General features: G+C 41.5%; 1 protein-coding gene across 1 annotated transcript in view; it reads left to right on the top strand.

The window, feature by feature from the left end:
- The first annotated feature begins 140 nt into the window (after window positions 1–140).
- The window catches only part of LOC132466613 (polycomb group RING finger protein 3), a 33657-nt gene continuing 20415 nt past the window's right edge, over window positions 141–13382 (top strand). Inside the window, exon 1 of the mRNA XM_060063877.1 lies at window positions 141–284. The gene's annotated coding sequence lies outside the window, so the exon portion shown is untranslated. The remainder of the gene's footprint in view (window positions 285–13382) is intronic.

The following is a 13382-nucleotide window of genomic DNA, read 5'->3' as shown; positions in this document are numbered from 1 at the left end:
TTTTTAGAAACAATACATCCATCAAACACATTTTTATCTCGCAGTGTGAACAGTCTCTCAGATGGATGAATGAATGAGACTCCATAAACACAGTCATGTTGGGCTGATGCACTCATTCACACACCTCCCCCTCCACCTCCAACGCGCATGCTCCGTACCGCTCCATGAGTGCTGTTTCGGCCTCTTTCGGGACTGGCCGTACATTTTCGCCTCTTTGTTTTACTGATAGTGGATTTAACTCGGATTCGACCCAATATCCAGCGGGCTGTACTGTACCCAAACAGGTTAGTTGCTTTAACTTACCACGGTATTTGTACGTGCCCGCTATATTTCCTCTATCGGTGATTTATGGCCGTGTTAGGCATTGTTCCTCTTCATTTTGCGTGTGTTTTCCGCTGGCTTGTAGGAGCATGATATACGTGCTGGGTTATGTGCCAGAGTGGTGGGTGTATGGCGGCGCCGGGCCCTTCAGTTGTACACCGGGATTCTTTTCGGAGGAAAAGTGCATTATAAGCGGCTTTGTTACTGGTCGTGATCCACGAGGCTCCACGGTACCAGAGAAACGGCTCCCATGGTCGTCTCGCCGCCTGTCTGTCATAAATAATGATTCTGTTCTTCTGGGGGCGACACAGCAGCTCCTTCCAGTCGTCTGGAAGGTTCTTGAGGGGGGGGAGAGAAAAAACACGGTCCACCATTAGCATAACCCCATTCTTCTGGCGTGCAAAGTTCAGGGGCTTGCTTACTGCCAAGAGGGGGTCTTTGGTCTGCTCAAATCGGGAGGGGGAACACAAAGTTGGTGCATATTTTAGGGTGGATGTCGCCCTTCGGCAGACTGCAGCAAGCCGTGACACAGTAAGCAAGGGGAATGTAGGCTACATACCCAGCCAACAAGTATGTTCCTCTTTGATAAATGTGTTTGCGTTGGGAGACCGTAATTATGAGCGAGGTGCAGGACAACATTTCAACTGTATTTTAAACGATGGGCAATCAAATGTGGCACGAGTGTTGGAACAAGAGTGCGAAACATCCACTTCCATGTCTGCAGTCTGCCTGCACGCTTCTCAAGATGCATGCAACTTTTCTTTGTAAGCAGCACCTGGCTCCCGTCTGCAGACTTAAGATCACTTGATGGCAACTCGGATACTTTGTATTCGTGTTCTGTAAAATGTATTTCAAATCATAAACATTTTTACTCAAGTGGCATACACGGGCAGCATCCAGGTGAACCTAACAACAACAATGTCTGTGAATAAACGTATGCAATGTCTGCTAGTCTGTATAAGTCCCCTTCCGAATATATTAATTTGTCTCGCATGGCTTTCTAACATCAGTCTGCCAAGCAGAGTTCCCTGTACTGTTTTAAATTAAGTGTGGAAAAAACTCCTTAGTTGGGCTCATCATCTGTGTGTTATGAGGTGCGTTATAAGGTGTAAAGGCTCTGTCAACATGAGGCTCGGGTTGTTCAATATAGGAGTGAAACTGTGGTTAATGATGCGAAAGGAACAATTTATTCCACCCCCCCACCCCCCCTTATCTGTCTTTTTTTTTTTTTTTTTTCGTGTTTTCCACTTCACCAGCCTGGTAGGTTCATATTAAGGACAGAGTGGTTTGTAGCAACAGCTAGCTTGGTTTAGCTTCATTCAAGAAATCGTATGAATGCCACCAGGGAAATAATAACAAGTTAATGTCGATATTTGTTTCTCTCTTCCAGCAAGTCCAGTTTGTTTCAAATTGGCTGGTAAGTTTAGCTGTTACAACACTTAAAACCAACCGCTTTGACTAAATGGAGATTAATATTGAAAGAGCGTGAATGATTCTGCAGAGAATCAGTTTGGCATCCAAGTCCAATTGGTGTTGTATATGTTTGTGACAAGCGTTTCCCTCCGGTTCACAAGCCCATTGTTTTCTCAGAAGTTTCAGAAATTTTAATCAAGGCCATACCTTGATTAATACCATAAGGCCATACCTTTTTTTTTTTTTGTAATTGAGCTTTAAACTTTACATTTCTATTCTCAGGCCCCATTGTGGAAGCTGTTTATTCAATTATATTCATTTCTTTCATACGAATACCTGGAAGACGTTTACAATTTGCTGCCTCCTGAACACCTCTTGTCAAAGTATTGACATTTAATAATGGATGGTTAAGGACATTATATATCGCTTCAACATACTGTAATGTTGGTGTAGGACTGCATTACACTACTGTAAGAAGTATTTAATTTCAGTCATGTTAGATTGGAAGTATTGTATACAGTACTGTTATGTAACAGATATGATATTTATCAATTATTGAATGCATCACACTTAAATTCTATTATGCTAAAGAGTAGGCATATATCATTAAGCATGTAATATGTATCGCTTTTTGACTTTGGTTTCAGATACAGCCTCATTGTATTCACAATTACAAAGCATTGGCAGTATTGGATAGTTGCCCTACTATCGATCTACTCGACTATCGAGTCCATTGGCCTTATTCTCCTATAGCGGTCATCTTCTGGGGAAGGAAACTGAATGTGTACATTTCGCATTCAGTTCCCACCACCCAGTTAGTGTTTTGAAGCTAACTATTGTGTAGTAGTTTTTGTGTTTTCGGGCACCCAAAAACGCTGGATCATTCTGGACCGCCGGCCCAAACGCACAAGACTTATGCGTTTTCACCAAAAAATCGGTTCCGTTTGGACGGGACCTGATAGTCAGTTGAACCAAGCTTGCTGTCAATTCATGGCTGATACTCTGGGCTCTTTTAGTTCCGTCCCCTGCCAGTAAGGATATAAGGATATATTATTTTATTGCATGTATTCAGTTGTCACAGTACAAAGATTTTGACCGCGATAGGATACGTGCCTAAATCTCTATACCATGGCAAACAAAATCAGGAGCGCAGGCCTACACAATGGTGTATTGAGTAGTTTGTGTTCAGTCACTGCTACTACTATTTAGAGCACTACTAGCTTCATCACCGTGAAGTGCAATACCATTTTAGTTTATGTGCTTTCTTGTTTTTTGATCATGAATGTTTTTTATAACATTTAATTAGATTATGTAAATAATAGGTAATAAGGCTCATTCTTCTTAATTCACCGGTACTAATAAAATGGGGTACTTTCGAAAGGGCAGGATATTGTGATATGGTTCCAGTATTGGAATACCCTGCACCAATAATTGCATGGAATATCGAACTGGCGTGAACTTTTTTTGTGTTTCATCATCATCATGATCTTGTAAAAGAGCCTCATATATTTTGTAGAATGCAATATGCAAACTGCAAAGACAATTTTTTAATGTTATTTCTTTGGTGGATTTGTTAACTGGAGATCAGCAAGATTCGTATTTATTTTTCTTTTACAATTCAATAGTTAATTAAAGATGTTAAATCAATTCATGCATCAATTCATCTCGACATATAGGCCTGGCCTAAAAGAAAGAGCAGTTTATATGTTGACTGCTTCCAATGTTGTATTGGTCATAACATAGAATAATTTATTGCTTGTGTTTAGTGAATAATACAGAACATATGGAACTTTAAAAAACTTTGGAAAAATGTTATACTAAATCGCAATCACAATACTGAGCAAAATAATCGCAATAAGATTATTTCCCCAATCTTTCAGCACTAATATGAACTTGTTTACTGTAATCCATCAAAATCAAAAGGTCACTTTTTTGTAGAGAACCCCAGATAGATCCTCAAGTATCGTGAACATCAAGCAGGGCTGGATAAGTGAATGTTAAGTTCCATATGATTGTATATAATTCCATATTTTCCACGAGTAGCCATCATTAATAGCGTTAGCCAGTGTAGCACAGCGGATCACAGCGGATCATGCTAATGCTGTTTGTTTTGTGGCCTTATCGTAAAGAACTCGCTACCAGGTGGGCTTCTGAAACGGTTTGACTCGCTTTGAAACACACACACAGACTAACTAACACACTCGCACTCAAGCAAACATTTTATTACAGCAGAGAACAAAGGACGGGAGGAATGCCTTTTTAGTTTTCAGAATCTCGCGTTTCCATCCTTCGGTTCGGTGGTGGCTCGGTCCGCATATATTGGCGTTAGCCCTGCCAAAAGTCGGGCATGGTCCCCAAATAAGCGCGCTGAGCCACTCCTATTTTCGGTACCCCTCCGTTGGTTACCAAGCAGTCTGAAAGGGTGACGAAAGGGTGGAGCTCACCACGCCGTCCTTTGACTGCTCGACAGAATCCTCACGTCCGTGCGACTGGGATTAAAAACAAACTATTTCTGGACAACGGCGAAAGCCTCATTTATTGAAGTAAATGTCCCGCAAACGTTTGGCGTTCTTCTTGGACGTCCTCCAATCGTTTCTCTTTGTTTAATTTGTCACGTTCTTCCTTTTCCTGGAACGTATTAGCAGGCTACACTGAAGAACTGCAGAAGTTACCTTTGCTGTTGGGAATTAATTACCATTGAGCTCTTTCAAAGGATTTTGTGTTAAGTGTGTGTGTGTGTGTGTGGGCGGGTGTGTGTGTGTGTGTGTACCTGTGGCATGGAGGTGGTTCTTGCAGGCGGAAACGGGGGGGAGACTGAAAGCCGGACAGGGAAACCTCCTTCACCATGGGAGAGGGCATGAGGGCCACAGTGGGCCAGGAGCTCAATAAGGATGACGCTCCTCTAGGAAAAGGGACATACCGTGTCAGATGTACTGTGTTAGGTACATATGTACTGTGTTTTAAGAGATAATGTATTACTAACTTGATATTATGAACATGATCGAGCACAGCAGTAAACATCTGATTCAGCGACAAGGTCAAACCAATAGTGTATTAGTCATAAGATGATATGGAATGTTCTGGCATCACAGCAGAAAGCACAGGACAGTGTAAAATGGCAATACGTAAATACGGAGCATATCAATATGTATTTTAAATTTGATATATTTAGGACCCACGTTTTGGATGAGACCTAACGCCACGGTCCTGACTCCCTGTGGTCACACACGATCCTATGTCCCTCATCGGAAGAGCAAGGGTGCTCAGCTCACCCAGGTGACGTGCTCCCGTTATCGCCCTATCCTCCCGCGGTCTCTAGTTTGACAGTTTGACTCCTCACCTCTCCACTGTGACAGCCAGTGTGTGATAGGGCTTTGACTCCGAACTTCAATCAAAATTCGAATGAATATTAGGCAGCCCTTAATATTCGAACCTGTTATGGGCAGGCCAAGAGGGAGAGACGTCGGAGAACCCGACAGTCTATTCATAATATTGTAATGACCACGGAAGAGGCAGTGAATGAAGTATTGATTAGACAGCGATTTATTAGAAACCTAATAAATCGTTGGAACACGCAAGACCGGTAACCATAGCAACGCCGGTAAACAAACCTCGCGAAGCCCAATCCAGGTCTTACTGAAGGCATTGAATGGTCAAAATATTATTAATAAATATTTGAATATTAATATTAATAAACAAACAAACTTCGAATATGATTTTTGGGCAAAAGTCAAAGCCCTAGTGTGTGATGGGCATGCATCGCCCAGGTGGGGGATACCCACTGGTCAGTGGATGGACAGTGGTGTCCCCCATCAGACACCATTTCAATTGTGAAGTGCTTTGAGAACCTTGATTTATAATAATGATGAAATCAGATGGGCCGTTGCTTCAGCTTCTGCTCTGTGGATGAACACTTCCTTTTTAAAAGGGAGCAGTGAGAGTGTAGAAGCTAAATTATTTAATGGATAAGGTTGAAGTGAATAAGTGGCCCAGAGATAGCAGTTAAAGAATCCTAAACTGACCCACGTACAGGAAGGGAAAACGTATGCAACCCAACACGGGTTGTTGAAGAATCAAAGCTCCACTTGAACTTGGGTCTTTACTGATTTCACAGTGGCAACATTTTTGTACTGCCCATGAGCATGTCACCGAACTGCTCCGTACTCCAAACTCTTGATAGTTAGGTTAAAGGTCCTATCGCCACCAGGTGTGAGTGTGATTAGCCTTACAAGCCGTTTTGAAAATCTGGCCCTTATGACATCACAAGTGGGCATGACCACCTAGGTGTGTGCCGGATAACGGCTAGTAAGGCTAATCACACTCACACCTGGTGGCGTGTCATGGGACCTTTTAAAATGAACCAGTGTTAGACTACCCAGTCCTGAAGTAAGGATATGCCTCTTTTCCACCGACAGTACCAGCTCAACTCGCCACGACTTAACGTGGCACGACTTGGTTTGGTTCCAGGTGTGTTAACATCTAGAATAAAGTTCCTCCTCAACGTGGGCGGGTCGTCATAGCACGCATGCGCGAAACTGCAGTGACGTTAGGGCTGGGCTATTAATCAAATTTTGATCGCAACTTCGATTTTAGCTTCTAACAATCAGAAAATTAACATAATCGACTTGGACACGATATAGATAACAGCTGGACACGTATCTGCATATCATTTTAGATTGGAACATTTTCTTTTTGACCATTTTGTGTATTCTTTTTAGGCGAAGTTTCAAAGTTCTCAGTTAGAACGTTTTTTTGTGGAGAGACATGGTGAATAAATGCACGTTTTCAAACTCAAAAATAATCGTTTGAATAATCTTGATTTCAATATTGACCAAATAATTGTGATTATGATTTTCCCAAACAGACAGGGCTACACACTGGATATTCTCCACCACTGTCACGGTCCACGGCGTGTTCTTGCTCGCTGATCCTGCCGTGTTCAATAAGCATTCACTATTGTTGACTGAAAGCTGATGCTAGTATTTAAAGATGCCGGGTGTCGGGTTAGGGTCAGGCTCATCATGTCTCGTCCGGTGGCGTCACTCTCTGGCCAATCAGTGGTCCCTAACCCAGGCTTTGAGCGCAATATACCTTGCTAACCCACAAATCGAGGCTCGTAGTGCAGGGCACTGGACTGTATGTTGTATAGAGCACGGAGGCTTGATTTGCGTCCTCCGCCTCGTCTTCTTGTTTTGGTGGAGAGACAGTGCCCCATATAGGCCTCAAATATATACTACAGCGTTTATACAGCTATATGCGTTTTCCATCATTACGGAAAAAAATCCTGAAACGCTGCCAAGGAAAACGGGGGAAAAGAGTGTTTTCATCAGTGTGGACAGGGCAACACATCCGGATGGTTTCGGATTTCAGGACTTTATAATGTGAGTGTCGAAATGCCCAGCATGTTGGGATGGCAACTATTTCAAGAAGTAGAATAACTAGTAGTTATTCTAGTGAGTGAGTGAGTGTCGTAGAGCATCTTCTTCCCCACTGAAGCACAATGACAGCTGTGGTATCTTTTATAAGCTGATTATTATTATTATATTTTTTTGAGTAAAATTCTGCAGTGTTTGACCAAACAACGGACAAGGCGCGTGGGAAGGTATATTGGCGCGGTGGGCTTCGGTCAGATGGCGAATGTTATGTTAATGTTAATGTTTGTTCACTTAAGGGCTCTTTATGGTTCCAGGATGACGCAACTCAAGGGGGTTACGGACCCCTTACGTCCTTGCAGACCCTCCTAGCGTCCACCACAAGGGCCGGACGTGCACCTCCCCAAAAATTTTAAATTTGCGTCGAGGCCACAAAGCCGCAAGTGCCGTGATTGGTCCGCTAACCACATCATTTCCGGCAACACACTTTGTTTGTAAAAAATCAATGGCAAAACATGTAACTTTTGCCTTCATAGCCGTAACCTTTGTCTTTACTTGCTAGTATCCATAAAAAAATGTGTTTTGTGTTCGGTCATCATAGACTTGGACAGAATGGACAACGACGACCAACTAACTACCTATCTTCTGTTTTTGTTGCACAATGTTTGAGTCGTAGTCAGCTGTTAAGTTGCTAGAATCCATACCATATCAAGATCAAAACTTCTAGTTGTAGACCAAGTGATTGTGATTTGTCAAGTAACGGCATGCACAGACAAAGACCAACTATTTGTTCTCTTTTTACCACGGACATGCATAGCCACACGTAAACCAGAGTCATAAAGGTTCACGAATACGTCGGAGCAACTGCGTGGTCATTGCGTTGCAAATAAACAAGGAGAGGATAATTTAAATAAAGTGAATTTATTGCATAAGAAATTCAGAACTTTGCAAAACATGGCACATCATGAACACAGTAGAGCTGTCAATCTTGTCAGACGTGAGAAAAGTATTTTGTTTTCACATGCGGGTAGGCCAAGGCGAGAAGGGTGAGATTTGCTTACGTAAGTGTATGTTTTGGAGATAAATGTTGTCATAAATGCATGACAGAGATGAAAACATGGATTCCTTAGATATTTTGTCTGAATGTTCTGTGAAATACTCCAGATAGATTCATTATTCAAATCTCTTTCTGGTCCAACGACATTGGACCAGTGATCGTAAAGATGACAGCAGTATTTCCTGTAAACCATTAGTGTTTTATGGTTTCTTTTATAGATGTATCACTGTTGTGAAGAGAGTTAAGTAGCCAGGACTGAAACACAGGAAGATATTATCGAGCAGCATTGAGCTTGGCGAGGCTAGTATACTATGTTTTGCGTATCTATCTTTTCCCATTAATGGAGAACCACAAAACACTGCCAGGTGCCTGTAGACCGTCTTTGTAGTGGTTTATTGTCGTGTTGCAAGAAGGAGGCCCGTGGTTGAATGATAAGCAGTCTGTGTTGTAGTTTCCTTTAACGATAACTTGTTTCCTTTGAAGTGTTGTTCATGCCTGCTTTTGGCTAGTTTTCAAGGCCTGATATCACTGAGTTCTCGTGTGACTTCTGACCTCTACTGAGACCGAACTACTGGGGTGTAACCATCAATCTTTCAGTTATTCTAATGTGTTCAAACCTCAATGTATTCAGTTTACCTGTGGGCATCCTTCTGCTTGAATTTCCTGTAAGGCCTAAAAAATAAAAAAAGTTTGGTTCCTGTTGGTTGTCAGTTGAGGTCATCGGTAGGTAGGGAATTTATTTTATTTTTTTATTTTATTTTTTCCAGCGGCAGCGAATGATGGGTAGGTTGTTTTCATTTAAAAACAAGAAAATTCGCTCATCCCGGTACAGAATGAAGAGGTGCTGTACCAAAACGTAATATAGTTTGCATAAAAAAATAATATAGTTTGCTTTATTTTATTTTTATAAAGCTCATAAAATAATTTGGGTCGCACATAAATTGACGGGGTCGGTCGGAAACCGGAACCAAACAAATTTTTTTTTTTGCCTAAGCCGCTTCAAATACTTAAAAATCTATCTATTATGGGTGCAATCATTCTATAAGTCAATTCAAGAATCTCTTTAGTCTAACCTTTTTCCAACCGTTCGTCTCAGATCTTCAAATCTTGGATCGTTCTTTCCGGGAGTAATTCCGAGAGTGACTGAATTTCATTGATTAGATGTCGTGACCTCGACTGTCTGATTATCCCCAACCGCATACCGACCTGCTTTGGATGAGAACCCTTCTTGCGTTGCCCCCTGGATACTGGACAAAGTGACTGATTACGGTTTGTGGACACTGAGGAGGTAGTTGACCTTCCCCCTCTCGATGTAAATACCCCTTAATGAATGACCATTGACTTTGAACTGCTCGGTGTTGTGTGGTTTCTTTTTCAACTTGGCTTGGAAACCCCACACCCATGAGCCTGCTACAACATGAAGTAACAATAGCTGCCTTCACACATGCGCGCAAGTCCTGATATTCTCAGGATGGGCCGTGTGTTTGAACAACATATCCTGTCATTGGTATCCTGAAAATCTCCTGAAAAAAGACTACCCCTGAGGGAGTATTTTCTCAGTTGGAAATTTAAATGACCTTATATGTGATTGAGGAGTAGAAAGTCGTGAATTCTCACACCACTTGAGTTGGCATGTCGTTGATGCTTCGGTCTGCTTTTGCATTTCATTGTGAGGCACACTAATTGATAATCAGTGTGTTGCCTTGTGTTCGCTGAAATGGTTACAAATATTTTAATAATAATGAAAGTACACATCTTACAATAAATGACAATACATGAGTTCACAGCTGCACGAGTATCTAGATTTTTTTTTAATTATTATTTACAACAGTTAGCTGAACATTATAGGGTCCCGGCCTTCCACTCCCTGTTTTCTCAGTTAAACACAGAAATCGACTACATTTGTCCCAGTGTTTTGTATGGGAAATGAAGCAAAAAAGACAATCTCTTTCTCTGGTAACATACTCGTTCGCGACGCCTTTCTTCTTTGTTTTTTCATCTCTCTAACTCATGCTCCAATCTATCATCGATCGATGCTTCGGATGTTGTGAATGCAACGAAATATATGATGCAGTGTTTCCCATACATAGACCATTGTGTGGCGCGGCGCCACAGAATCAACATCGAGCGCCACGAATTGATTCTGTCTTTTTTTTTGTTTAATTATTATTATTTTTTTTTATATATATATTTTTTTAATAACGCGATTTGGAAATCTAAAAATCGTTCCGTCCATTCATCTCTGCATAGCACTCGTTCTCCCTGTCATTCTCACTCACACACACACACACACACACACACACACACACACACACACACACACACACACACACACACACACACACACACACACACACACACACACACACACACACACACACACACACACACACACACACACACACACACACACACACGGAGCGAGAACGACGATGCTAACACATGAACCCACCGATGTCACCGATGGCGTATATATATATATGATACTACCCCCCCCGCACCACCACACATTGGTCCTTGGTCGTTGCAGTAACATTTAAGATGATCAGGTAGTCTCCGTGCTATCTGCGGTCACAGCAAAATGAACGAGAGGGACAGCGTTGGACCTTGTCCTCCACCTTTTCGCCGCATTTGTTTATCAGGACATTCAACCCTTAGGTTGATTCACACTTAATGCTTTATATGCGGACATCGATGTCGTCCCCACAGTGGAATCAACGGGGGGTGTAGGGGGCCGGGCTTGCAAGGGGAGGAATATGAAGTAGGGTCGAGGTTCGCAAGAGGCGAACCTTATAATAATAATAATAATATATATATATAAAAAAATTCACAGCACAATGCGGCAGCAAAATCATTACTACCGATTTTTTTTTGTTTTGGGCATTTCCTCCCAGTGCAATTATGTTTCAATTAGTTACAGAAAGCATTTTTCTGAAATGGGATCAATTAATAGTTTATAAACCTATGTTGTGAGTAATGGAGAAGAAAATATTTAAAATATTGTTGCAAGTGGCCTGTATGCATCGCCTTCACATGGTTTTGCAAAGCTGTACATGTCTTAAAGATCTTGATGTGTATGGTTCCAATATTCTCGTTTATTACATTTCTCACAGTGCAAATATGTTTTTGAATGAGTTTCTGAAAATGGTGTTTTAAGATGGGACATATGTAATTATAATTTGTAAGCCTATGTTGCAAATATAACAACAAAAAAAACATTTAAAATGTTGATGCATGATTCTGGACTATATGAAAATAGTACAATTCCAGGTCTTCTGGAAATGTTTTTAGACGCTTCGTCATAATTCAGCTTAATTTTTTATATATTGTTGCTTAAGGCACCCTCATTAACGAGAAAATGTCAAACTGGCACTGCATGTTGAAAAGGTTGCTGACCACTGGGTTAGAGGATAGGGAGAGGGAGGAACCTTCAGTGATATGGGTTAAGAGGAGAGAGAGCGGGCACGTTCCTCAGTGACATGGGTTAGAGGAGAGCGAGAGGGGGGGTATTCAGTAACATGGTTAAGCGACAAGTTCAAGAGACGGGGAGAAACTTCCGATAAAGGGATATCCGATTCAGTTACATGTTGGATATTGCATTTGTCAAATTATTTGAAAAAAACGTTATTCTTGTCTTCTACGTTTGGTGTTCTTATTCTTCTAGCTCCTCACCCCTGTTTACTGGCGTACACAGCTCATAGAAAGTTAGATAACTGAAAATGCATTGCGGTATACCAGGATAAGCTACAAATCAATACCTACCTGACTGTTACCTGTTGAGAATGAATAAGAATAAAAAACTATAATTGTTCACACATAATATGGGTATTTATAAAAACATAGGCTTTTCTCTGCGTGTTGGCCTCCTGTCCACACCCAAAAAGAGCTTGTTACACTGAAAACAAAACTTTTGTGTATTCGTGTTTTTTTTTTTTGATATACGCTTGGCAATCTTTGTTTCACACATTGATCACCCGCCAAAAACCTGCAAACAATGGTATCCTACTGGTGTGTTTATGTGTGACAAGTACTGTTTAATTTCATATTTAAGTCAATCTAGCATTACTTAATCATTACACCGCCATGTGGTGTTGTTGTAGGGCTGGGCGATATGGGCCAAAATTAATATCTCGATATTTTTTTACTATATCTCGATACACGATATATATCTCGATATATTTTGAATCTCCTCTAGAGCACATCATCAATGCTCGATTCAACCATGTCTGGCATAATGTTACGTCAGTAATAATTCTAGTATTCCTGAAATATAAATCTGCATGTAGATTACATGAAACAACATATTGTTTAAACTCATCAGTGCTTTGTATTGGAACAATTTAGAACTTGCACATAAGAAAAGGAAAATCACAGCAAGTTAGATTTACCAACACAGCATTTATTCAAACCGTTAATTATTTATGAACTGTTTGCATAATAATTATTCTATATACACTGCCAGACGACGGATCCAATGCTATTCTTTTTCAAAACCAAATCTTCAGTTTCCATCCTTTTTTCTCTCACGCTGTTCTCACTCACCGCCTTCCAGACTACGTCACACACGCGCGTCCATGAGAATCTCGTGGACTCGCAATGGGCGGGGGGAGTGAGTGTGTTTAGAGAGCCACCGGAAATAGCGAGAGAAGGGAACGCTGTGCGTTAAACAAACCCCGAGAAGCCCAATCCCTATGAGAGCTCCCCACGCTACGGCCATCAGGAGGCACACAGAGCTTTTGGCCGTGATATTATATAAACAATTATATTATATTATTATATATAGAGCTCCGGGAGTCGCAAACGGCAACAATCACTTTCTCCTCCGTGCTGCAGTTCACCCAGGACTGCACTGCACCGAGTTTGACGGTTGAACGCTGGTTGGCTGTTACGTTACACATGTCACTCAGTGGCCACGCTGTTGAACGCTGATTGGCAGATACGCGTCTCTACGTTCACTTTGTATGAGATCTTGTCGCCCCGTCGCGTGAAAGCACAACGAGTATGCCGGCGGCGGCAAAAAGAAACATTGCGTGCCAATTTATATTCGATGTTCGCGATAGGGGCATTTTATACATCCCCTGGAGAACATCTCGCGATACATCGCATATATTCGATATATCGCCCAGCCCTATGTTGTTGTATTCGCCACTCAAGTAGAAGCCCATCAATTTGCTTCTACCTATAAAGTGAGGAAACTCAGGCCCTGTCAACACGGACGA

This window comes from Gadus macrocephalus, chromosome 10 (genome assembly GCF_031168955.1).
Source record: "Gadus macrocephalus chromosome 10, ASM3116895v1".
NCBI lineage: Eukaryota > Metazoa > Chordata > Actinopteri > Gadiformes > Gadidae > Gadus > Gadus macrocephalus.
Note: the sequence above shows the minus strand (reverse complement) of the source record. Positions and strands in the feature narration are given on the sequence as shown.